The 26,954-nt window shown below is 37.9% G+C and overlaps 1 protein-coding gene and 1 pseudogene across 2 annotated transcripts in view; both read right to left on the reverse strand.

Moving 5' to 3' along the window:
- Positions 1-13: 13 nt before the first annotated feature.
- LOC118856450 lies at positions 14-6,081 on the reverse strand (annotated as a pseudogene).
- Positions 6,082-10,985: 4,904 nt separating this feature from the next.
- Positions 10,986-26,954, reverse strand: part of RNPC3 (RNA binding region (RNP1, RRM) containing 3) — a 52,824-nt gene continuing 36,855 nt past the window's right edge. Inside the window, exons 17-18 of one of the 2 annotated variants that reach the window (XR_005010868.1) lie at positions 13,956-14,145; positions 10,986-11,029 (exon numbers count right to left, since the gene is read on the reverse strand). The gene's annotated coding sequence lies outside the window, so the exon portion shown is untranslated. Of the gene's footprint in view, positions 11,030-13,955; positions 14,146-19,953; positions 20,031-26,954 lie in introns of those variants that run through there. The other variant, XR_005010869.1, reaches the window with a different exon arrangement.

Here is a 26,954-nt window from a genome sequence, read left to right on the forward strand (position 1 = left end):
ACCCCCTTTTTCATTTACTTTAAACAAGACATCTCTTCTCCATTCCACTTGCGAATAACTATGCCGAATTTTGCACCAAATCTGAATTCTGTAACCTGACCATTTCCAAAGCATTCACTGCTTTGAACTGCCTCGCCACCTAGATCAATTACCTAGTAGAAATCAGAGAAAGAATATGATGTTGCATAGAAACTCTCAAAATACTTTAGTCACCATATTAGTATTTTGTGCCAACAATTCTAGTGCTGTCTGCTATTAAATATTTAAATTAATTTTCTCATTTTAAAAGATGACTTGAATGTTTCCATTCTGGAGGGATTCTCTCAAAAAGTATCAAATTATCTATGCAATTTTTATTTTTACCCAGTGAAAATGCTGACCCAAACCAGGAGTGCATAACCAGAATTAAACACATAACTGGGCCAGCCTACAGAAAATCTCCATTTAATCAAAATTACAATTTTCCACAAAAAATAAAATCATTACATGCATACCCTGTCACTCAACCTCTGTCCCCAGCATTTGCACACATTTTATCTTAGTACCTCCTGGTAAATGAATGGTCTGGATCCTTGTGGGAATCAGTGTGTGCTTAAATTTTTCAGTTTATCGAGAAATGCCTTCATGTCTCCAGGCCACGTATGATTGGAAGCATTAATTCTGAACCCTGCCACACCCATGTCAATCAGGTGGTTTATATAGGCAGCAATTGTGGAATGCACGTAATCTTTCTCCAGGACAAGATCAAGAAGCCCAGACAAACAGCAATCTCTAAACTGTAAAAACAATAATGATCTATGTGATACATAGGCAGCAGCGTCTTTTGGCTCCCAATTGTGAAATGTTCATTTTAAACACCAGAATCACAATGCACTGAAGCATTTTTGGCTAGGGTAATCTTAAAATTAGTTTCCCTTTAATGTGATACAATGAAGAGAGGCCTGACTCCAGAATCAGGGGACCTGGGTTCAAATCCTGCTTGCATGATCTTGGGAAAGTTCATTATCCTTCCTGGGCCTTGGTTTCCTCATTTGTACAATAGGAAGGTTGGATTACATAGTTGAAGTGGTTCCTTCCAGCTCTAGATCTTATAATCTTATAACTTCATGTGTGTCTAGAGGCAGTTGGGATTGTGGATAGAGTTCTGGGTTTAGAGTCAGGAAAAGCTATATTCAAATCCTGATCTTGAGCAAGTCATGTAACTTCTATGCCCTTTAGGAAATTCCTCTGAAAGACAGAGGGCTGCAATTCTTCTAGGAAGTTTCCTATACTGATGAAGTTCAATTCAATAAACATCTCTCCATCTCTCTCTCTCTCTCTCTCTCTCTCTCTCTCTCTCTCTCTATATGTATATATATATATATATATATATATATATATACACACACACATACACACACATATATATACATATATATATGTATATATATATATATATATTTATTTCTCTCTTTGAGACTTGCCTAGTGTCTCTCTCTCATTTAGGATTAAGTGACTAGCCTAGGGTCACACAGCTAGTAAGTATCTGAAGCTGGATTTGAACTTGGGTTCTCCTGACTCCGGGGCTCGATCTCTATACACTGCACCACTAGCATTCCTTAAGGATTTCCTATGTGTGAAGCATTGTGCAACCAGCTAAAGATACAAAGACAAAACAAGTCCACAAGGAACTTAAATGTTATTGCAGTAATAAAACATGTACATATATCATTGGGGGGAGAACAGTGGGTGTGAAAACACTAAAAACTAGAGGGACCAGGACAGAGTTTATGTAAAAGATAGTACTTGAGCTAAATCCAGAAGGCAACCAAAAACCCCAAGATGAGGAAATAAGAGGGAGAGCATTCCAGACAAAGGCAAGCATTTGGAAAGAAAATGTTTAGTATTTATAGCAAGCAGGTCAGTATGGCTGGAACATAGAGTGAGTGAGGGCAAGGAACATGTAACAGTTTGGAATGATAGGATGGAGAAAATGGGTAAGAGCTTTAAATGCTTTATATTTAGATTTGTATTTGATTTGCAACAGGAATCCACTAAGGCTTCATAAGCAAGTGAGTGACATAGTCAGACCTGTGATTGAGAAGTATCACTATGGGAGCTATATGGAATATGGATTAAATAGTGGAGAGATGGGAAGCAGAGGACCAATGAAGTGATTATTGCAATAGTCCAGGAGAAGAGGACATTGACATTCATGTACACAAACCATCCTGGCAGCAGAGAGTAGGAACATGGGATTGTGCATGTCAGCTAGGGAAGCTGGACTGCGGAGAAAACTTGGGTGCAGATAAACCATATATGGTTACTCAATAATAACTAAAAATTTACCTGATAAATATTGTAGCTTTCAATTTCCCCACTGTAGGTATTACATTTACCATCATTAAAATCCCAGCCAGAGTATGGGACAGCAGGAAAGTCTCTTGCTCCAGGATTGTAGTAACTGCCACAGGTGCTACTAGTTCCATCACCCACACCACTCCCACACAGATGATTCACTACATCATCCATATAAATGTTCACCTGCAAAAGTAAGGTTTGTTTGAGATTAGCAGATGGAGCATCACTGAAAGGACTTGAACTCAGCTTCTGAGTCTTCATTCTGCCCTCCTTCTACATCAGCATGCTACTTCTCCCCATCATTTAATGAATTATAGTGAATGTTGGTACAATTAGACAACTACTTTTTCAATTAGTGTACAAATATGTCTTCCTGGTGTTTTATAATTAAGCCATGAAACTGTCTTTGGTCTCTGGACCTTAAATAAATCAGGCTGGGCCTGAAAATCAGTGGTCACCAGTTGCACATAAATAAAGGGAACTATTTGAGACTCAAGTAAAGAGAAAAAAGAGGAGGATATACACAATGATTATAATGATACAAACAAAAAGAACACTGAGGCAAGCTAGATACTGATTCATTGTAATGACCAGTATTAGCCTGGGTGAGGTATTACAGGTACAGGATGTTGCATGTGCTATCACGCAGGGCCATTGTGTCAGATGGTTTTGCTCTGCTATTTTTTATTTTATTTTAATATAACAAGGGAAGGAAGGAATCACTGAAGGGGAAAATATGTCACTATCTCCCCACATTCTTATTCACCCATAAGAATAACATCTTACATTTGTATTAGACATTACAGTTTACAAAGCCCATTCACATATATTGTTTCATTTGAACCTTTCAAACCCCCTAAGAAGCAGGCAGGGCAAACAATATTATCCTTATTTTACAGACAAGGAAACTAAACCATAGGGAGGATAAGTCATCTGCCCAGGGTCATCTGAGTACAAGAAAGGAGAGTCAGGGCTCAAAAACTAATATTCTGATTACAAGTCTGGTGTTCTTCTCATCATACCATGTTGTTTCTCATAAAAGACCCACATTTGAACACCAGAAGAATAGAGCAAACAGGAGATAAAGTACAAAATAAAACTAGTAGGATAACAATAATTATAAAGAGCTAACAATTATATAGCACTTAATATGTTACAGGCACTGTGTTAAGCACTTTACAATTATAATTTCATTAAATCCTCACAACAAATCTGGGAGGTAGGTGCTATCATCAGTCCCATTTTACAGATGAGGAAACTGAGGCAGACAATGGGTAAGTGACCTGCCCAGGGTCACACAGCTAGTGATTATCTGAAGCCAGATTTTAATTCAGATCTTCCTGACTCCAGGTCCAGCTCTCTGAGCTACCAGCTGTCAAACGCTTCACAAGACCTCTGATTTCTTTTAGAAGCTAGAACCTTGGACATTAAATTAGGCAATGAACCTAACTTAATATCTTCTTCTTCCTGTAACTTATAATATAACACACACCACTACAGGAGACACTTTAAGGCAAGGCATTGGGAATGCAAAGACAAACCAAACAATCCTAACTACAAGGAGCTAATATTCTCCTTCTCTCAAATGCACTACCTCTTCCCCAGAACTATTTCCCAAGAGAATAGATTAAAAATATTTTATTTGTCTTCATAAGAATATGTTTATACCCACATTCAACCTATCCACCTCTTTTGGCTAAACTCACAGGTCATTGGAAAGAAGGCAGTTACTTCATTAAATCAGTTTGGCTAAAGAGACTAAATTGATTATGTGTGTTGTAGACATGTGTGCCGTAGGGTGTTTTCTGCCCATTTGAGGGTCTCACTCTAAAGAGCATCTTTAAAACTTTATTAAAGTCCATTAAGCTGCCTTTCAACAGGTTGGTTAAGAGAGTAAAAGTTTCAAAGTGGAAAGCTTCACTATGGCATGACCCATTTGCAATCTCATCTGTACATGAAACACAAGTTGATCACCACAGGTTAGATTATGAATTCTGGTGAATAATACGTCATTTGTACACAACAGCATAATGCATTCATTAGCGTATCTCCTGAACCATTGAACAGGGGTTCTTAATCTCTGTTGTGTCATTGATCCCTTAGACAGTATAGCAAAACCAACAGACCCCTTCTCTGAACGACCATTTTTAAATAACAAAGGGAAATTCTAAATTTCACATAAAGTGTAGTGAAAATAAAAACGTAATTTTATGACATCCAAGTTCATGGACTCTCTGGAATTCATGTACAGACCTCTCGGGTGATATGTGGACCCCAGAAGAAGAACCCTTGACTTAAATAACTTGTTATCCACTTACTCCAACATTATTGCATCTCTTCACCATCTCCCTGAATTCATCTTCATTTCCAGACTGCGAGCCTATCTTGTAGTTAATTGGCTGGTATCTTTCCCACCAAGGTCTGAAAGGGTTAGTGATCACTGCATTCTCATTAGGCAGTAAGACCTAAATTTTGGGAAGGCAAAGGAGTTACTAACAAGTAGACCATATTTTGTGTTATATTTACAACTGTTTGAAAATTCATTAATATAATGAGTTGTGATACACTATTAAAGATTTAAACAAGGGATCAATAAGTTACTTTGGTAGAAACCCTTATATGCATAACATCACAACTGTTCTTAAAGTCATTTCACATATATTAATTTGTAGAACCAGATTTAGCGCCAGAAGGGAACAGAAAGGTCATCTTGTCCAACCACCTGCAGATGAGGAACCTGAGGCACAAAGCTTTAAGGTGACATGGCCAAGGTTACAAAGGTAGTAAGTGGCAGAACCAGGATTTGAACTCAGATCCTTTAACCCCAGGTCCAATGCTTTCAGGGAAGCTAGGTGTCATAGTGGATAGAGCTCTGGACCTGAAATCAGGAAGACTCATCTCCCTGAGTTCAAATACGGCCTCAGACACTTAATAGCTGTATTACCCTGGGCAAGTCACTTAGCCTTGTTTGCCTCAATGCCTCATCTGTAAAATGAGCTGGAGAAGGAAATGGCAAACCACTCCAATATCTTTACCAAAACAAAAACAAAAACAAAAAACAACAAAATCCAGCAGAAACACACAATCAAAAAACCAAATGGAATCATGAAGTATCAGACACAACTGAACAACAAGCAGTGATTTTGCCTCTGTTCTATACTGCTTTTTAAGATAGGAATTAATAATATCTAGCATTTATATAGCACTTGAAAATTTGCAAATCGGTCCACAAATATTAAGTCATTTGATTCTTACAACAACCTTGGGAGACAGGTGATAATAAAAGGTGCTATTATTATCCCCATTCTACAGATGAAAAAACTGAGGCAGAAAGAGGCTTAAAATTTTGCCTATAGTCAGACACCTAGTGTCTGAGGTCTTCCTGACTCCAGGTCTCAGACTCTATACACCAAGTTCTTCCAAATGCCTAGTTCTTACAACTAGAGGTGTCCCTTGAGATCATCTAGTTCAACCCCTTCAATTTATCCTCTTTTCTTTGTAGTTACAGACATAAATTAAATTATTTATTGTGCCTAGAACATGAATATCAAATAAATTTTGAAGTGCACATATCTGAACACCCCCATAGCCATTGGGAGCTAGGTAACGCTCACAATTTAGAGCAGTGTCATCCCTGTGCCATTCAAATAAGTGGACAATAGATGTTTGGTCATTTCGCAGATGGGGATGATACTGTGCCCAGCAGGCCCCAAGGGCTGAAAACAACAGTAAGAGCCTCATTTTGCTTTGAAGTACTTAGCCCTCTTTTCAGCAGCTATTTATACTCCTACAAGAAACATATTAGCAAATATTAATTTGAATGGATGCCTACTTAGAGCACAGACTTATTTGTATTCTGAAAAAGATTGCAAGTAGTGTTAAATTCAACAGGTAAAAACAGTCTGTAAAATTTCCCAGGATCATAAGCACAGATAACCTTTAAGGACTCCGTATTTTTCTTACGCAGAGAATATTAGACATATCAAACACCTGAATATTTATATTTATGCTGACAATATTGATCCAGCTGTGCTTTAATTAGGATCAGACCTTATTTCTAAAACCCTTTACTCACAGAAGAAAATTAACAGTCAATGTAAATTGAGAACATTACGTATTTCTTAATAAATGCTGAAGTCATTATCCTTCTGTTGAGAAAATATTCAATCTTGTATTTTTTACAAAAAGTTATTTCACTCTTATTTAATCTTCTTCATCTCAACCTATGAAATTTTTCCGGAGTTGAACATATATAAATTACATGAAAAGATCATACTCTTTCTTATTTCAAATTACTAACACAGATACCTAAGTAGTTTCATTAAATTTCTTGGAACAAACCTTAGAAGCCATCTGGCCATCTAGTTCATTCTGTACCTGTAAAAATATTGTTTGTTGTAGGATTTCATTAAAAACTGTCTAAAAGTTTAGTCATGTAAGTGGAGAAGTGACTGAGTAGATAAGAACAAACAGTTCTCAAAAGACAAACTGGAAACTGCTAACATTCCCATGAGAGATTTTTCCAAATCACAATAACAGAAACATGAATCAAGACAGGGACGCTAACACACTGTTTGATAGAACTGTGAATTTATCCAACTATTCCAAAAAGAATTCTTTAAAAAAAAATGGTGACTTGGATATCCATACTCTTTGTCCCCAAGATTCCCATTGCTAGACTTACACATTAGGAAAGTTAAAGCTCTGGTTTCATGAGTTAATAACTATCTGGACCTAGTCAAGTTACCATCTCTCTGATTCCAAGTTTTCTCATCTGTAAATCAGGGATAATATTCTACATACTTTATGTGATTGTTGGGAGGAAAGTACTTTGTAAGCTTAATGGCACTTTAAAAAGTAATAACCTAGCCTGCTCTGTTGGGCTCCAGCCTCCCACAGGTTGGAGTCCAGTTCAGTCAGGTTGACCTTAATTGGCATCAGAAGTAGGATTAGACATGAAACTGGGCCATTGGACTCTCTGGTACCAGTGAGAATGGACTGGGCACCACTGGATATTCATTTCTCTGCAGTCCAACCCCCTCCTCATCTGGTGAGTCCTCTGACCTTCTCTCTGCTCCAATCCCAAGCTGCCATCTTGGTTGAGCTCACCATTCTTTGTGAGGAAAACTTCATGGCCCCTCTGGTGACCCATTTCATCTCAGATCACTCTGGAAAGGATACCCTTTCATAAACTGCACTCCTCTGTTAATTGGCCTCTTTGTGAGCCTCTGTTGTTATTTTTTAACTGCATGCCTCTGTAATACTGTAAGTGCACACCTCTTGTCTCTCTGTGTAGCTCTTGTTTTTTAAATTGCATATCTTTGTAAAGTTGAAACTGCATGCCTCTGTAACTGTGCCTCTGCATTCATTGTGACTGCATGCTTTGTTCTGTTTTTATCTGTTTTGTTGTTTTATCTATGTTTATGTCTTTGTAAAATGTAAAATGTCTGTGTTGTGTAAAATGTTGATGATATAGATTCTGTTACCTTGAAAAATTTAAAATGCAGCCAGTGAGGAATATTTCTAAGGGATCTAGCCAGAGAGTTTAGAACAGTAGGAAAGATTAATGAACTTTCACAGTTGAAGTAACCTTCCCAGTAAGCAAGACTAACTCCCACATTAGGCTTTCCTCAGGAAATTAGGTAATAAGAAAAAAAACCAAAGTTTGTATAACTGCTAAAAACATCTAAGCATATTTTGGAAGATTTGAAGAGTTATCATTTTTAAGATTGCAAGGGAGAACTCCTGGGACATTGGGATAGTTCCAGGAACTCACTCTCTTTGGAAATATCTTAGTAAGTTTTATAGTACCACCCTGTGGAATTTGTTTTTGGTTTTTTTTTTTGTGTGTTTATTTTTGTTTTTTTTTAGGTTTATCAAATACATTTATATTTTCTTTTTTTTCCCACATTTTATTTCTTTATTTAATATTTTTAGTTTTCAACATTGATTTCCACAAGATTGTGAGTTACAAATTTTCTCCTCATTTCTACCCTACCCCTACCCCAAGATGGCATATATTCTGATTGCTCCTTTCCCCATTCTGCCCTCCCTTCTGTCACCCCACTCCCCGCTCCCCTTATCCCCTTTCCCATTACTTTCTTATAGGGCAAGATAGATTTCTATACCCCATTGCTTGTATATCTTATTTCCCAGTTGCATGTAAAGAAACAATTTTTTTGAGCATTTGTTTTTAGACCATTGAGTTCCAAATTTTCTCCCTTCTTCCCTCCCCACCTACCCTCTGTGAGAAGGCAAGCAATTCAACATAGGCCACACATGTGTCATCATGGGAAACACTTCCATAACAGTCATGTTGTGAAAGACTAACTGTATTTCCCTGCACCGTATCCTGTCCCACTTTATTCAATTTTATCCCCTTGACCCTGGCCCTTTTTAAAAGTGTTTGCTTTTGATTAACTCCTCCCCTGCTCTGCCCTCCCTTCTATCACACCCTCTCTCGTTTCCCCTTTCCCCCTACTTTCGTGTCGGGTAAGATACCAATTGAGTGTGTATGCTATTCCCTCCTTAAGTCAAGTCTGATGAGAGCAAGATTCATTCGTTCCCTTTCACCTGCCTCCTCTTCCCTTCCAATAGAACTGCTTTTTCTCAACACTTTTACGTAAGATAATTTACCCCCACTCTATTTCTCCCTTTCTCCTTCTCCCAATATATTTCTCTCTCACCCCTTAATTGTATTTATTTATTTATTTTTAGATATCATCCCTTCATATTCAACTCACCCTGTGCCCTTTGTCTGTCTATGTATGTACATATGTATATTCCCTTCAACTACTTCAACTACCCTAATACTTAGAAAGGTCTCATGAGCTACAAATATCATCTTTCCACATAGGAATGTAACCAAAACAGTTCAACTTTAGTAAGTCCCTTATGTTTTCTCTTTCCTGTTTGCCTTTTCATGCTTCCCTTGATTCTTGTATTTGAAAGTCAAATTTTCTATTCAGATCTGGTCTTTTCTTTTTCAAGAATGCTTGAAAGTCCTCTACTTTACTGAAAATCCATACTTTGTCCTGGAGTTCTATGTTCAGTTTTGCTGGGTAGGTGATTCTTGGTTTTAATCCTAGCTCCTTTGCCCTCCGGAATATCATATTCCAAAAGCCCTTCGATACGTTAACGTAGAAGCTGCTAGATTTTGTTTTATCCTGATTATGTTTCCACAATACTCAAATTGTTTCTTTCTGGCTGCTTGCAGTATTTTCTCCTTGACCTGGGAACTCTGGAATTTGGCTATAATATTCCTAGGAGTTTTCTTTTTGGGATCTTTTTCAAGAGGTGATCTGTGGATTCTTTCAATGTCTATTTTACCCTCTGGTTCTAGAATATCAGGACAGCTTTCCTTGAAAGATGATGTCTGGGCTTTTTTTGATCATGGCTTTCAGGTAGTCCAAAAATTTTTAAGTTATCTCTACCAGATCTATTCTCCAAGTCAGTGGTTTTTCCAATGAGATATTTCACATTGTCTTCCATTTTTTCATACGTTTGGTTCTGTTTTATAATTTCTTATAAAGTCACGAGCCTCCACTTGCTCCATTCTAATTTTTAAGGTAGTATTTTCTTTAGTTGTCTTTTGGACTTCCTTTTCCATTTAGCTAATTCTGCCTTTCAAGGCATTCTTTTTTGCCATTTGGGCTAGTCTATTTTTTAAGATGTTATTTTAATTTTTTGGGGGGTCTCCTTTAGCAAGTCATTGACTTGTTTTTCATGATTTTCTTGCATCACTCTCATTTCTCTTCCCAATTTTTCCTCTACTTCTCTTACTTGCCTTTCCAAATCCTTTTTAGCTCTTCCATGGCCTGAGACCAATTCATATTTTTCTTGGAGGCTTTCGATGTGGGCTCTTTGACTTTGTTGACTTTTCCTGGCTGTATGTTTTGATCTTCTTTGTCACCAAAAAAAAGATTCTATAGTCTGAATTCTTCTGCACTGCTTGCTCATGTTCCCAGCCAACTACTTGACCCTTGAGGTTTCTGTCAGGGTATGACTGCCTTCAGAATGACAAGTGCTTTGTCCCAAGCTTCAGAGGCGTTGCGTTGCTGTTTTCAGAGCTACTTCTACTTGGCTAGCTCTGCTACAGCAGTGCTCCTCCTCCCCCAAGAACCGCCAGTGCACACTGTGACCCAGATCCAAGCAGGGCAAAGTAAGAGAACCCTGCACTCTAGCTCTGATCCACTGCTTGATTCTTCCCACCTGGGCCTGGGGCCAGAAGCAACCATAGCTGGAGCTCTGGAAGCAGCTGCAGGAGCTTCCTGCTACTGTAGTGCTGTACCACCTCCACAGCCCCAGGGCTGGGGCCCACCTCACACTCCTCCCACCCACCCACCCCTGTCCAGCAGCTTTCCCACTGACCTGCTAAGTTGTCTTTGGCATTTGTGGATTGAGAAGTCTGGTGGCTGCCACAGCTCAGTGATTCAGGCACCTATGGCTTGCACCATCTGATCTCCTCAGTGCATGGTTTGTACTGGTGCAGCCCAGGCTGGGCTACACTGCTCTCCCAGTGCAATAGACACTTCCCAGCGACCATCCAGGCCGTCTTGGGCTGGAGACCTGCTTCCCTCAGTTATTTCGTGGGTTCTGTAGCTCTAGAATTTGTTCAGAGTCATTTTTTGCAGGTGTTTGGAGGGATTTGGGGGAGAGCTTAAGCGAGTTCCTGTTTTCCTGCTGCCATCTTAAGGAAAAATGAGAATGAGATTTTATCAAAGTTTTAAAAGTAAATAGCAATATTAATAGCTCCATTGTTCTAAGGCAATGAAGGAAGGCAGCTAGTTTGGAAGTAATTCCAGAGGGCAGAAAAAAAATAGATAAATGGTTTGTACTTGATAGCAACCTCTTGTTAACCCTTCCTTGAATGACTGTATAAACCAGAGATTCCCTGTGACTCCCTCAGTTCAAAGACTTTCTTCCTCTCCTTCTTAACCCTTCTCATGTCAGATCAGATTCCCAAATATACGTGTTAAAAAATGCTAGAAAAAATGTAGGGAAACTTGAATCGTGACCTGGTTGAAGAAATTTTATTAGATGGGTAATCTTAGGCAAGTTATCCTATCTCTGTTTGCCCCAGTTTCGTCATCTGTAAAGAGAAATATAATGGTACCGACTTCCCAGGGTTGTTGCAAAGATCAAAATAATATAATGATTGTAAAGTGACTAAAACAGTGACTGGCATATGCTAAGCACTATAATATTTCTATTTCTTTAATTGAATATCCATACCTGATAACCCCAAAGTGGTTTTAAAATGCCAAAGGTAAGAAGTTTAACAATTTTTATATGGGATAGTTTGTAAATGCAACTGACGTCATCTGAAGTTTTATTTCATGTTTTAAATACACGGTATTGTTTCTGTTAGTATTGTATTCCTAAATTCTCTTATATTGTGAAATTTGATAAACCATGTTAACAGAAATGCTGTCAGATGAAACAACTTTTTAATCTGGATGCTGTTACACATGAATTGGAGTATTAAAATAGATATTTGAACACTGTTAAATATTTAATATGGTATATTTTGTTCTAAGGAAGATAATATTAATATATAATAGAAAATTTTTATTGAAAAATCTTGGCTATTATGAAAGTATAAAGGATGGTTTAAAGATGTAGCTTGAACATATTAATGATGAGTCAACTATGAGGTATTTGCTGCATGTCTGAAGCTGCAGAATATGGATAGTTTTAATTTATAAGGATAAATGAAATGTTAAGTTTGGAAACATCAGGAAAGATATTCAAGCCCTAAGTTGTGGTTAGTGAAATTTTGCTACTTAAGTTAAAAATTCCTGGGACTGTAATTTACTATTGTTTTGAGCTTTGAATTCAGGGAGAGTTTTCTGAATTGTCATAAAGCAATAGTTGCAAACGGCATTGCTGTAATCTGGGAACTCCTAAAGGTGGATGTCTGTCCTTGGGAAAATCTTGAGGACGACCTTGGGCGCAGCCTAGATAGGACCCTACTAACCCTGCTATTCCATTGTGCTATTTCCTTTTGGAAAAGGAAAATTCCCACCTGGTTAATCCTGAGTCTTGCCTTTTATATCTTGTGACTAAATGATTAGCTGCCAAATATGACTCATGGCCATAATCCAGCAGAGCTAAGGTAATTTTTACCTCTGCAATGATACATGATGTTATAACTATGTCCTTTTTCCCTTTTTTGTAGCAAATTTCCATAATCAACAAGTTTTGTAAGTACAATACTAAATCTATTAAATAATAGATTGATACTGGAACATCTGAGTACCTATAAGAGGATGCAAGTATGAACATCTTACAAGCTTAACCTATAGTTGTGGTGAAATTATAATCTAGAGATGACATCCTCCTAATGGAGAAATGATTAGGCAAAGTAATAAGACAAAGATGTAATGTAAAAGTTTTCTAAATAAATGGAACAGTAAATTTTAAGAAAGCAACAGGATTATATGATTGCCTTCCACATTTATGTATCATGGAAATTCAGACTTTGAGTAAGTCTTAGTAATAAATTCTCAAAACTAGATTAAGATTTTACACATAAATTGTATGGATAATGGCAAAGAAAGTAAAATTATTTTCCCATTATTAAAGTATCTGTCTGATAATTTTAAAAGGCAAAAGACCTCATGCTATGTTTGGACTCTCATAAATTTTTAAAAGATTTTTATATCAGTTACAGGATTTAGATAAGGATATAAACAGCAAATGAGATATAAACTGAAATTCTCTGAAGTTTCAAAATTAGAGAACCAAATTTAAGTGGTAGTACTAAATTATATTATGTCAGAATTATCTAGGAACCTCTAGATTTGGAACCAGAGAAGCAGAGCCCCTTTTAGACCTATCCTGAGAATAAGCATATTGTCCAAGATATTTAGGGACCAGATTACTACATGAGACATCTGTGTCTCAAAATGTACTGGTTAAACGAACATTAAGAATGGGTTACTAGGTTACATGTAAATGTCCCTTCTCAAAAGTAGTCCATTGTGAGCCCTCTCAGTAGTCTGATCTATACCTGACAATGACATTATGCAATTATGGGAATTATGAGAAAATTGTATTGCATTGTTTTAACCTAGCCCAGCATGGCTGGGAAACTGGATCATCTCCATGTGATGTTTAGAGATCCTTAACGAAGGACCTATATTATGTTGACCAGATACTCAGACCCAAAGATTAATATAAGGAGTTTTATCACAAATGTCAACTCATATGTTTTCTAAGGGATTTTTGACTGAGAGGCCACACTTAAGGACCTAGAAGGCCAATGTGGCCCTTAAGGCCACAGGTTACCCCACCCCTGACTCTAGACACTTCCTCTTTAATATTTTTCAGTCTTCACAGTTTCTGATAAACTACAAGAAGCTTTTTGAAACAGTTAAGCCACTGTTTCTTTAGCTAGAATAGAAAAGAAGGGACATTCAAAGCCATTTAAGTCCAAACTCCCTCAGTTTCTAGATGAAGAAATCAAGGCCCATAGAGGTTAAATGACTGCTGCAGGTCATGCCAGCAGTAAGGGGTAGAGCCTGCACCACAATATACATCATCTTCTCACTCTAAATCAAGTGCCCCTCTCATTTTTAACTGTCATGGACCTTTTAATAAAGGAGTGTCACCTTCTAATGTGTTCTTAGGTAAGGAAGATAAAGATGGTCCAGCTGGAGGATCTGATCGTTTCAGATGAGGAAACTGAGATGCCAGAGGTTGAGTGATTTGCCCAAGATCACAGAGTCAGAAAGTGGTAGAGCCAGGATTCATATCCAGGTACTCTGACTTCAAATCCAGCAGAATTTCAACCACAGCATTCTGTCTTGATAAAAGGGAAAGGAGAACTTGTATAGGAAATGAAGGGAAAATTGAGTAGAGAGACAAAAAATTCCATCCAAGGGATGGGGGGGGTGGGGAGGACCAACAAGGGTCAGCACCCTCAAAGAATTTGAAGTTGCATTCTAATGAAACAACCATGAAGATGATGATAGCTGGCATTTACATAGTCCCTCAAGACTTGCTAAATACTTTATTTATTATCTCAATTGATCCTCACAAATCTGTGAGGCAAGTGCTCTTATTACTGTCATTTTAGAGATTAGAAAAATGAGTCTGCCAGGAGATAAATGACTTGCCTAGGATAACACAGCCAGTGCCTGAGTAACTCGTCAGCTCAGCTGTTCTTGTCTCTAGGGCTTATCTTCAAGCTCTGGGGACAGACAGATGCTAAGGCATTTCACACTAGTTATTTATTACTAAATATCCACAACATAGTTAGGCTTGGTGGTATATGCCTGTAGCCCCTACCATAAGGGGTCTGAGGATGGGGGATTGCTTCAGTTTGGGGATTCTAAGCTGCCATAAGGCTAAACCCAATCCAGTGTCTGCTCACCAACATGGTGAGCCCCCAGGTGCATAGAATCTCCAGGCTTTCTAAGGAGGGGCAAACAGGTCCCATGTCAGAAAAAATAGAGCAGGTCAAAATTTCCTTACATATAGCATTGGGATCTGGCCGGTGAGTGGCTGCTTCAGCTTTGGCCATTCTCAGATATATATACATGAATGCATACATACATACATACATGCACACACATATACACTTAACATACAGACCTTGTGAGCTCTTACAGGGCCCTGCAAACAAGGTTAAATATTAAGGGGTCTGTGTTCAGAAAGCCTATTGCTCTAAACTATCTGGCTCCTATAAAATACCCTACCAGAAAGCAGTTGTCCTAAACTAAACAAGTTTCTCATAACCTTTGGATTGTACTTCTGAAAGCCCTTCCCCATTTACTTTGTAATCTGTAACAGTTGGAATAGTCTCTTGTTCATTAGAGAGCAAAATTCTGGTCAGCCAGGACTTTATTAGAGTAATTTGAAAGGTATTAAGTTACTGAGGTAGGAAAAAAGTCTCACATCTAAGTCAAGCAAGACCACTCAATGGATAGAGCATTGAACTTAGAAACAGAAAGATTTAAATTCCAATCCTTCCTCAGGCACTTACTATCTATGTAACTCTGCACATGCCTCTCTGTGCCTCAGTTTCCTCCTCTGTAAAATAAGCATAATAGCAGCTACATCCTAAGATGGGAGGACCAAATGAGCTACCACATGTAGTGTTTTGTGTTATAAAAATGGTACTTGCTATTATAACTAAACAACATTAAAGGAAGACTCCAGCGTGAATTAAGGGTTGATCTTAGTGGTTTTTAATACTGTGTATATGTGTATGTGTATGTCACAGGCCCCTTTAGCACTCTGGTGAAGCCTCTAAATCCCTTCTCTGAATAATATTTCTTCATGCACCAAAAACATAGGGTTACAAAGAAAATCAGTGATATGGAAATAATTATCATAATATTTCTTTAAAGAATTCATGGACCGGTGGACAGAGCCAAGATGGCGGATGGAAAGCAGGGACTTGCGTGAGCTCCCTGTCAGGTCCCTCCATAAACCTATAAAAAATGGCTCTGAACAAATTCTAGAGCTGCAGAACCCACAAAATAGCACAGGGAAGCAGGGATCCAGCCCAGGACAGCCTGGATGGTCCCTGGATGGGGTCTATCATGCACAGAGTGCAGGGGAGCAGAGCCCAGCCTGGGTGGTGGCAGGACCAACCAGAGCAGGAGCTGGGCAGAATAGGCCCTAGCGCCCTGAATCAGTGAGCTGTGGCAGTTACCAGACTTCTCAACCCACAAACACCAAAGACAACAGGGAAGGTTAGTGGGAAAAGCTGCGGGGGACAGAGTGAAAAGAGCTCATGTTAAGGCTACCACCCCAGGAGCAGTGGGGGTGGTGCAGCTCAGTTACTTCCAGCCTCAGGCCCACCTGGTGGGAGAAATTAAGTGGTGGATCAGAGCAGGAGTGCAGAGCCTGCTTAAGATTTGCATCAGGTCCAGGTTGGCAGTTCTTGGGGAAGGAGGAGTGCTGGTGTGGCAGAGCTGGCTGTATAGAAATAGCTATGAAATCAACAGCACATCCCCTCAAGCTTGGAACAAAGTACTCTTTACCCTAAAGCAGTCATAACCTGCTGAAAAACTCAAGGGACAAGTTGGTTGGCTGCGAACATGGCCAGGCAGTGAAAATGCACTCAGATTCAGTCTCAGATTTTGGAATCTTTCTTTGGTGACAAAGAAGATCAAAACGTACAGCCAGAAGAAGTCAACAAATTCAAAGAGCCCACATCAAAAGCCTCCAAGAAAAACATGAACTGGTCTTAGGCCATGGAAGACCTCAGAAAGGATTTGGAAAAGCAAGTTAGAGAAGTATGGGAAAAATTGGGAAGAGAAGTGAGAATGATGTGAGAAAACCATGAAAAAATACTGAAAAAAATATTGAAGAAAACAACACCTTAAAAAATAGACTAACTCAAATGGCAAAAGAGTTCCAAAAAGCCAATGAGGAGAAGAATGCCTTGAAAGGCAGAATTAGCCAAATGGAAAAGGAGGTCCAAAAGACCATTGAAGAAAATACTACCTTAAAAATTAGATTGGAGCAAGTGGAAGCTAGTGACTTGATGAGAAATCAAGATATTAGAAAACAGAACCAAAGGAATGAAAAAGTGGAAAACAATGTGAAATATCTCATTGGAAAAACCACTGACCTGGAAAATAGATCCAGGAGAGATAATTTAGAAATTACTGGACTCCCTGAAAGCCATGATCAAAAAAAGAGCCTAGATATTATCTTTCAAGAAATTATCAAGGAGAACTGCCCTGATATTCTAGAGCCAGAGGGTAAGATAGAAATTGAAAGAATCCACAGATCGTCTCCTCAAAAAGATCCCCAAAAGAAAACTCCTAGGAATATTGTTGCCAAATTCCAGAGCTCCCAGGTCAAGGAGAAAATACTGCAAGCAGCCAGAAAGAAACAATTTGAGTATTGTGGAAACACAATCAGGATAACACAGGATCTAGCAGCTTCCAAATTAAGGGATCGAAGGGCTTGGAATATGATATGACGGAGGTCAGAATCACCTACCCAGCAAAACTGAGTGTCATGCTCCAAGGTAAAATATGGATTTTCAATAAAATAGAGGACTGTCAAGCTTTCTCAGTGAAAAGACCAGAGCTGAATAGAAAATACGACTTTCAAACACAAGAATCAAGAGAAGTATGAAAAGGTAAACAAGAAAGAGAAATCAGAAGGGACTTACTAAAGTTGAACTGTTTTGTTTACATTCCTACATGAAAAGATGATGTGTATGACTCATGAGACCTCAGTATCATAGCAGCTGAAAGGAGTATGCATATACATATATATGTATGTATGTATGTGTGTGTATATATATATATACACACACACACATATATACATATGTGTGTCTATGTATGTATATATGTAGGTGTATATATATACATATACATATATACATATATACATATATACATATATATATATATATACATATACATGTATATATATGGACAGAGGCCACAGAGTGAGTTGAAAATGACGGGATGATATCTAAAAAAAAAAATCAAATTAAGGGATAGGAGAGGAATATATTGAGAGAGGGAGAAAGGGAGAGATAGAATGGGGTAAATTATCTCGCATAAAAGTCACAAGGAAAAGTGGTTCTCTAGGAAGGGAAGAGGGGGCAGGTGAGGAAGAATGAGTACATCTTGCTCTCATTGGATTTGACCTGAGGAGGGAATACCATACACACTCAATTGGGTATCTTATCCCACAGGAAAGAAGGAAGAAGATACAAAAGGGGGGACGATAGAAGGGAGGGCAGACAGGGGGAGGAGGTAATAAAAAACAAACACTTTTGAAAAGGGACAGGGTCAAGGGAGAAAATTCAATAAAGGGGGATAGGTTAGGAAGGAGCAAAACATAGTTAATCTTTCACAACATGAGTATTGTGGAAGGATTTTACATAATGATACGCATGTGGCCTATGTTGAATTGCTTGCCTTCTTAGAGAGGGTGGGCGAGGAGGGAAGAGGGGAGAGAATTTGGAACTCAAAGTTTTAAAAACAGATGTTCAAAAACAAAAAAAAAGTTTTTGCATGGAACTAGGAAATAAGATACACAGGCAATGGGGCGTAGAAATTTATCTTGCCCTACAAGAAAGTAAGGGAAAATGGGGATGGGAGGGGAGAGGGGTGACAGAAGGGAGGGCTGACTGGGGAACGGGGCAACCAGATTATAGGCCACTTTGGAGTGGGCGGGAGGGTAGAAATGGGGAAAAAATTTGTAATTCAAACTCTTGTGAAAACCAATGCTGAAAACTAAGTATATTAAATAAATAAATAAAATCTTCAAAAAAAATAGCTACTGTGTTTAGTGCTAAAAATATTTTATCTTCTGCTTTAGAAAAATCAAGATGCCACTTGATTAGTAAAGCCAGTAATCTGCACTTGGGTGTGTTCCCTTAGAAAATGCATTTTAAAGAGGGCGAAAAACACTTGCTGGAAAATAAAAACCTTTAGGCACACACACAAAAAAAAGAATTCATGGACCGCAGATTAAGAAGCCTTTTTAACATTATAAATACTATTAATTCAGACTTTTCCTCATCTTCCTCAGAAAATCAGTTCTAGGTTTCGTCTAAATTAATAAAAAAAAAAAAAGTTATCCTCTCTTAGAAGACCAAAGAAAAAGTCAACAAGGTAACACAAGATGCTTCTAGAACACTTACCCTCCCTACCCCTCTACCCCAGGAGTATACATCTAGAACAGATGGATTCTTGGTTGCAGCTTCCTCCCTCAGCCCAGAAATGCCACTTCTTGACATGGTGCTTCTGTTTTCCTCTACTCCACAGCCTGGCTCTGTCTTAAGTGAGACTAAGGCACAAAAATCTGTCTAGTTTACCAATGAATTGCTCATCATCATTGGACTGGAACGAAACAGGTTGTCCAAATTTACCCTTTGCTTAGGTGAATGTTGGACAGAATCATTATCTTATCAAATCAATGAATAGAGACTGGAATTAACTTAATCACTGCTCTCCAGACTTCCTTAATTAGGTAATACTTCTTATCCCTTCTACCTTAATTATTAGATTTTCCTATATTAATTTAAAAAAAAGAGAACCATTTCATTTCATTAGGATCATAGAATTTGAGTTGAAAGGCATTCTAGTCCAATCCCCTCATTTTATAGATGAGGAAACTTAGGCCCAGGGAGGTGAAGTGATTTGCTCACCATCACACAAGTAATAGTGCCAGAGGCAGGATATGAAGGTTAGTCTTCAGGGTTCTAAGTGTAGCATTTTCTCTGTTCTGCAAAACTACACCTCTTCAATTCAACAAGTATTAATTATTGGAGCTCTTACTATATGCCTGGCACTCTGCTAGATGCTCAGGGTATGCAGACAAAAACTGAAACACAACCTATTCTCAAGGGGCTTACCATCTACTTATGTCATTAACCCACTCATCGGCAAACATTTATTAAGTCGCTGCTATGTGCCAGGCACTATGGCAGGCATTGCAAGACAAAACAAAATGGAAAATGGCCCCTGCCTCTAGGGAGCTTTTCCAGACCTTTCAGCCCACAGATGCCAAAGAAAACTTAGAAGGTCAGCAGGAAAGGTCTGTCACACCTGGGTGAGAGTGAAATGCAGTCCAGCACAGGCCACGTCAGTATAGCCCTGGCCCCAGCAAAACAGAAACTGGCCTTGTGGTGACTGAATCTGTGGTAGCAGCAGTTGTGCAGGTCTGAGTTAAGGGTTCAAATATCTGGACATTCATACCTACAGGATGGGTAATGAAGACAATGAACTAAGATTACCTTAAGAAATTGAGATGGAGGAAAAGTCTGAGACAGAGTTTCTGGGTAATTAATAATCCAGTTATTAATTAGGGTAGTGATAATCAATAAATTGATAGTCAGTAGAATCTCTAGGTGACCAAAAACAGCTAATGGAGACACTGGGTAAGTTAAATTTTTTTTGAAAGGGAATGTCCCTGACAGGAGAAAAATCAACCCTGACTGGTGAACAATTAATGAGGGAGAAATTTCTTTCTCAAAAACCAAGCCTTAAACCTAATTCACTCTGGAGCTCATAGATTGGACAATAGGTCTCTGTCCTCCTAGCTCAGAGTGAATTTAAATACTAAATAGTAACTGTTTCTCTTTTGGTCAGGAACCCTGAGGGTCTTCCCCTCCCAGTTTGATTTTTTATTTCCCATTATCTGTCAAATGCAAACCCCAAATCAAACTCACGATTAGGAATTTTTCCCCCTTTCTCTCAATACTATCCATCCCTTCAGTTTTAATTTAACACCTATTTCTCCATGAAAAATTTTATCATCTACTTGAGGGCACAATAATCTTCCTTGTATTTAAATGCTTATGGTAATAATCTACAGCTACATTATATACCTATGTGCATACATACACACAAATAGATGCATATACATATCCACATCCACATGCACATACATACAAGTACATATAATACATCTGTGATATATATGTGCATGTGTATAGATTATAGACACATCCATCTCCCCTATATATGATTTCACTGATGTAGGGAACAGTTAGTATGGAAATTCTTTCCACAGCAGCAATTTATAGTCATAGAGAGAGCTACCTAGGGACCTGAGAAGTTGTCACTTACCCACGATCAGATAGCTGAATTGTATCAGAGACAGTACTTAAACCCAGGTCTTCCTTATTGCAAGGCTAACCTCTATCTACTAGGCTGGATCACCTCTCTGGCTTATTTATATAAACAATGAGAGCTATTATCATTGTCATCATTACATCTGCAAAACAGAGTAAACTATATATATATAAATAACATATATAAAACAGTATATAATGAAGTGACAAATTGTAAAAAATAAATACACACATCTATATACATACACATACGAGTTACTAATAAAATGTTAGCAACCAGATTTAAAAGAATCTACTCAAGGTACATGGATGTGTCCTTAGTATACACAAACATATATATCTCACATGTATATGGCATGTATACACACCACATACATATATGCACATAAACAGCATGTGTATGTATAGGTAAGATTTCTTTCCTTTTTCTGAGCCCTTTGAAATATGTTCTCCCAATTCAAAGTTATATATCACACTCAGCCCAATTTTCCTCTCTATTACAAATTCTAAGATGGAATGGTTGATTTTCCCCGACGTTTTCATCAGTTCAGCCTAAGGAACTAGTTCCTCCCTGTTGGTGAAAAGCAGACCCAGCATAAAACATCTCTTTTTGTCACCTCTACCATTTGAAAGATGAAATTGTTATCAAGTTAAATAAAGAAGTGATTAGCTGGTCTGCCTTTATTACACCAAGAACTCTAATAGATGTCTGGACAATTAACATTCCCCATCACTGCTGTCACCAGCCACTGTCAGGCTAACAATTTGTATCCTAAACTTCCCATTTATTTCCATACTAAGTGCTCTTCATTATATTGATGACAATATTGCTTCTTTCTGTATCCATTGATCTACCATGTGTCTTCCCTCTGTCTCCTAGATTTTCTCTTGTATTTTTTCTTATATACATCTCTACTCTATAACACTCCACCATTCCTGTTTCTCTTAAATAGCTATATACTTTCAGAGTCATATAACAGTAAAAGGTCTAACCTTACCAAGTGATATCTATGAGGTAAAATATGCCATTTTGTGTTGATATCTTTAGTTTAACTTGCTTGCTACCCATACCAATAGAAAAACAAAATAACCAAGTTGATCTCTTTCAGAGATTCTATAGGATCAGAAGTGGAAGAAAAGCTGTGAAAACTACCCACGACTTAGGAGACCTGACTTTGGGCAGATAGGTGTAGCCTATTTATTGTAGTGGTAATCATAAACGAGAATAATTTCATAGGATCCTCCTCTCCCACTCATGTGCTACTGAATGGAACTAGACAAAATTATGAAACTAGGTTGAATGGGTCTATTAAAAATGCATGCTAGTTAATCTGAACTGGGCTGTCTACATTAAGGAAGTCCTAATTCTGTGTCTCACCATAGTATCTGTTTTACATTGTCTCTTAGCTTCTGCTTCCCATGTCACCCTAAGCACCCTCTTCTCCTCCATTATTAGCTGAAGAGCTTGCCTCATACTTCACTGAAAATAACTGAGGCAGTTCACCCGCACTCCTTCTCCTCCTATCCTCTTCCTCTTCATCTAACATGACTGATACCATCCCCCTATTATTTCCTTCACTGTGGTCTCTGATGATGAGTTGGTCTGCTTGTCAAGGTCAAACCCTCTAAATGTTCCCTCTATCCCATCACCTCTTATCTTCTCCAGCAAACTTCCCCCACCATCATCCCCACTTTCTCTCTGATCAATGTCCTCCTACTTACTGGCTCCTCTTACATGTCAAGGTCTCAAAAACCTCTCTCAACAGCCTGCCATGCCCAGTAGCTAGGAGCTATCATCCTATATTTCTCTTGCCCTTGGAATGCCTTAAAAAAGCCTTCTACATTCAGGGTCTCTAATTCTCACTTCCTTCCAAAACCCTCTGTAATCCATCTTCTGACTTCATCATTTGCTTGTGACTTTTTTCTGAAGCCACCAGAGATCTCTTTATTAACAAACAGAATGACTTTTCCTCAATCCTCAACCTTCTTGACAGCAGAATTCTCCCACACACACCTCTCCTATAAAGATCTAAAAAACACACCAGATCAAATATGGATAGAAAAATCCAAAAAAAGAAATCAGTTATTTTTCCAGCCCAGGTCAGCATAGGGAAATAGAGGATACTACAAAATAAATCTCACCAGAGGAATGCAGCATTCTAGCACCCAAGAACTGAAAGAGGACTGAAGCTGTGCCCAAAAGCAAGAAGAGATTCCAACCAGACTCATAACAGGGCACAACTGGCAGGTCCATTAATTATGACTCAGTTCTAGGTCACAAATCTAGAAGATACTGAGGAGGGGATATTTGTCTAAGGGTGGCATTCTAGGGTGAAGAGCACTCTAGAAGCACTCAGTATATGTACTAAGGAACAAATTCAGATATCAACAATAGCTGTGTTGTTCTGATGCCGCAAGTGGAACAGCATTTCAGCTCCAGTTTCTAGTTCAGTGTGAAATCAGCAGTAAAATAACCAGGACAGGAAATTTGGATTAAAGGAACCTGCAGTTCTATCACTTTGAATCAGCAGTGCTTTCCAGCCGGTGGATTGTGGCTCAGTACAGCAGCTGTCTACTGGAACTTCCAACCACGGGCAAGACAAAAGTCATGTGATGGACACCTAAACTCAGGTCAGAAAACCCAGCTCAGACCAGAAGGGCAGTGATCAGGCTTTACACTGGATCTAAATACTTTGGGAGCACTGAAAGCCCACAAGGCTATCTCTGAAATCCTGGAATTAATAGTCAATACCCCAAGAAAACAGCAGGATGCTGGAGGACAAAAGCTAAATTGAAACATTCCCCTCAGAATTTTGCAAAGCCTAAAATTCAGGGTTAGGAAGTAAGCTGGAAAAAATAAGGGGGAAAATCTATCATAAAGAGGTATTATGGTGACAGAGATGCTCAAGAAGAAGAGAATGATTCAAAAACACCTATAAGCAAAGATACATATATATATATATGTATATATATATGCACATACAAGTATATACACACACATATGTGTAAATATGTATTGTATGTATATAAAAGGTTGGGCCAAGTCCAACTGAAATTCCTAGAAGAAAGCAAGAGTTAAAATGGAAAAAAAAAGCTAAAAAATTGTTTGAAAAGTTAAATGATGGCTGAAAGGGGAAAATGGGAAAAGAAATTAGAACCATAAAAGAAAAATTTGAAAAAAAAATTAACAGCTTGGAACAAAAGGTACCAAAGATTATCCATGACTTCATGTGATAAACACAAAAACACTGAAAAAAATAGAAGGAAATGTAAAATATTTCATAGTAAAAACAACTAATACAGAAAAGAGAATAAGGCAAAGTAATTAAAAAATCATTAGACTATCTGAAAGCTATGACCAAAAAGAGGTAGATAACTATTTTTGAAGAAATCTTATGAGAAAACTGCCCAGATCTCTTAGAGACAAGATGCAAAATAGAAATCAAAAGGATCCACATGTCACCTCCTGAAAGAAACCCCCAAATAAAAACTCTTAGTAATATCTTTATAAACAATGCAAGCCACCAGAAAGAAAGAATTCTACTACTGAGGAACCACAGTCAATCACACAAGTGATTGTGGCCACTATAATAAAGACAATTTGGGCTGTGATATACCAGAAAGCAAAAGATCTAAGCTTAAACCAAGAATAATTTATCTAGCAAAACGAAGTATAACCCTATAGGAGAAAAAAACCTTTAATGAAATAGACTTTCAAGCCTTCCTGAAGAAAAGAGCCAAGTATAATCTTTGACATACAAACACAGGAGTCAAGAGAAATGTTAACTAGCAAGTCTAAGAGATTAAATAAGGACAAACCATTTCTATTCTATGGGCAGCTAAGTGCAGTGGATGAAGGGCTGGGCTCAAAGTCAGGAAAACTCATTTTACTGAGTTCAAATCTGGCCTCAGAAACTTATAAGCTGTGAGACCCCCGGCAAATCACATAACCCTACTTGCCTCAGTTTCCTCATTGTAATGACAATTTAAATTTGAAGATCTTTCCCACCCATTAATAGGTCCATGTGACCTGCTTACATCATAGGAAGCCTGTCACATGTGGTGGGAGGAGCGTGCTCAGGAATGGGAAAATGTATCACAGGAAATGCTGGAAGAGAGCAGTTAGAGCTGAAAGAGCAGACTTGTGCTGTGCTGTGTTTTTGTGGGAAGACCCCAGCAGGGGGGCAGAAGGTTATGTGATGGAGTGGTTCTCTGTTGTGATATTGTGTATTGAATTCTCTGCTGCTGTGATGGATTGGGCTCATTGGTTTTGGGATCTGGTTCTCTGGTGTCTGAATGAATGGTTTACTTCTACTTTCTACAGGGAGAGTCTCTTATATTTTGTGATATAGAACCATATAGACATTTTGACAATTATTGTCTATATTGTGATTATTGCCTTGCTAATACATTCATCTGTAAAATGAACTTAAAAAACACTATAAAACGAGGAGATATGGCAAACCACTTCACTGTCTTTGTCAGGAAAACCTCGAAGAAGAGTCAGACGTGACTGGAAATGACTGAACAAAAATTTATATTCTAATGTGTGGAGATGATACATGTATCCTCTCACTATCATCATCTAATTAGACAGAGGGCCTGGGAGTGGTTCTGTTTTGATGATCTTACAAGGAAAAAATGGAAGTGGAAGGGAAAAGGAATACACTCATTAGGGGGAGTAAAGGAGAGGAAGGATAGGGAAAATAGTCTCACTTAATTTGGTACACAAGTAGAGGTCTATATAAACAAGGAGGAATGGATAGGAGTGGTGACACTTGAACCCCACCTTCATCTGAACTAGTTGGAGGGAAGAATACATACACATGCATTATTTCCAAATTCTAGATTGATATCAGTCTTAAGAAACAAGAAATCAGAATTCCCAGGAATTCTCAGAAAAATTTTTTTTCTGAATTTTTAATGTTTATTTACATATTTTAAAATAAAAATAAGTGGCCATAATAATAAAGTGAATTATTTTTCTGTGATAAGCTTATAGCAAAAGTTTCTGAGATTTTCTTTAAAAAGATATCATAAATGCCTGGTTTATTATAATTATCATAGTGACAATATTATATATTTCAATAACAGAAAAATGACCTTTATTTGATAGACATCTGATAATAGAAAATACTAAAAAGGGCACAACATAATGTCCAAAAATCATTTAAAAATTAAATGCCACGAATATTTGATATTGTAGTTATTTTTAAAATGAAATATTAAGATTAGTAATATTTATAAAGAACTATAGCCTAAAGTGAATATTCAAACATGGGAAAACACCAGCAAATATTATTGGGAGGTATTCAAATAAGGTAACATCTAGATCTGCTAGCAACGTTAAAATCACCACATAGAATCACATCAAAATTGCCCATTTAAGGATTTATTTTGCCTCTATAACTTGGAATACTACTTAAAGGATTTGTAAAAAAAGAAGAAAAATATAAAACTATTAGTATTTATGTATAAGAATAACTCATTTTTACCAGCAGATGAGACCACAAATACATACTTATAACATGGCAACAAACATGATCAAGGATGACTGATTAGAGACTGTCACCACATCTTTGCTATATGCTCCTTTCTTGGATCCTGGAAATGTTGACCTTAACCTTTGACTCTATGTGTGTTTTCTGCTCGTTTTCAACTCGATGTCAGTGGATTTCCCTGAAACAACAGTATTTCTATTTTGATTGCTGTAAGCTTTAATTCTCACAGGAGAACTATCATACTTTTTTCTGATTTCTTAACTGATTTTTCTTGAGGTTTGATTTTTTAGAAAAAACAAACCACCATACATTTCCTGTGAAATACTGGAAAGAATTCCCACAAGAACACTCACAGTTGAGAAGATAAATACATTTCGCTCAATAGAGAAACATTTACAAAATGGGGGTGGGGATTGTGAGGGGAGAGGGAGGGCAAGTTAACAGAGGGATTTAGTCTTAAGCAAAACAAATTTATAAAGGAGGCTGGGAAACAAAAGTTAAGAAAAGTATGAGACTAGGAAGGAGGAAAACACATACTTAACAGT

The sequence above is a fragment of the Trichosurus vulpecula genome, chromosome 7, assembly GCF_011100635.1.
Source record: "Trichosurus vulpecula isolate mTriVul1 chromosome 7, mTriVul1.pri, whole genome shotgun sequence".
NCBI classification, from domain to species: domain Eukaryota; kingdom Metazoa; phylum Chordata; class Mammalia; order Diprotodontia; family Phalangeridae; genus Trichosurus; species Trichosurus vulpecula.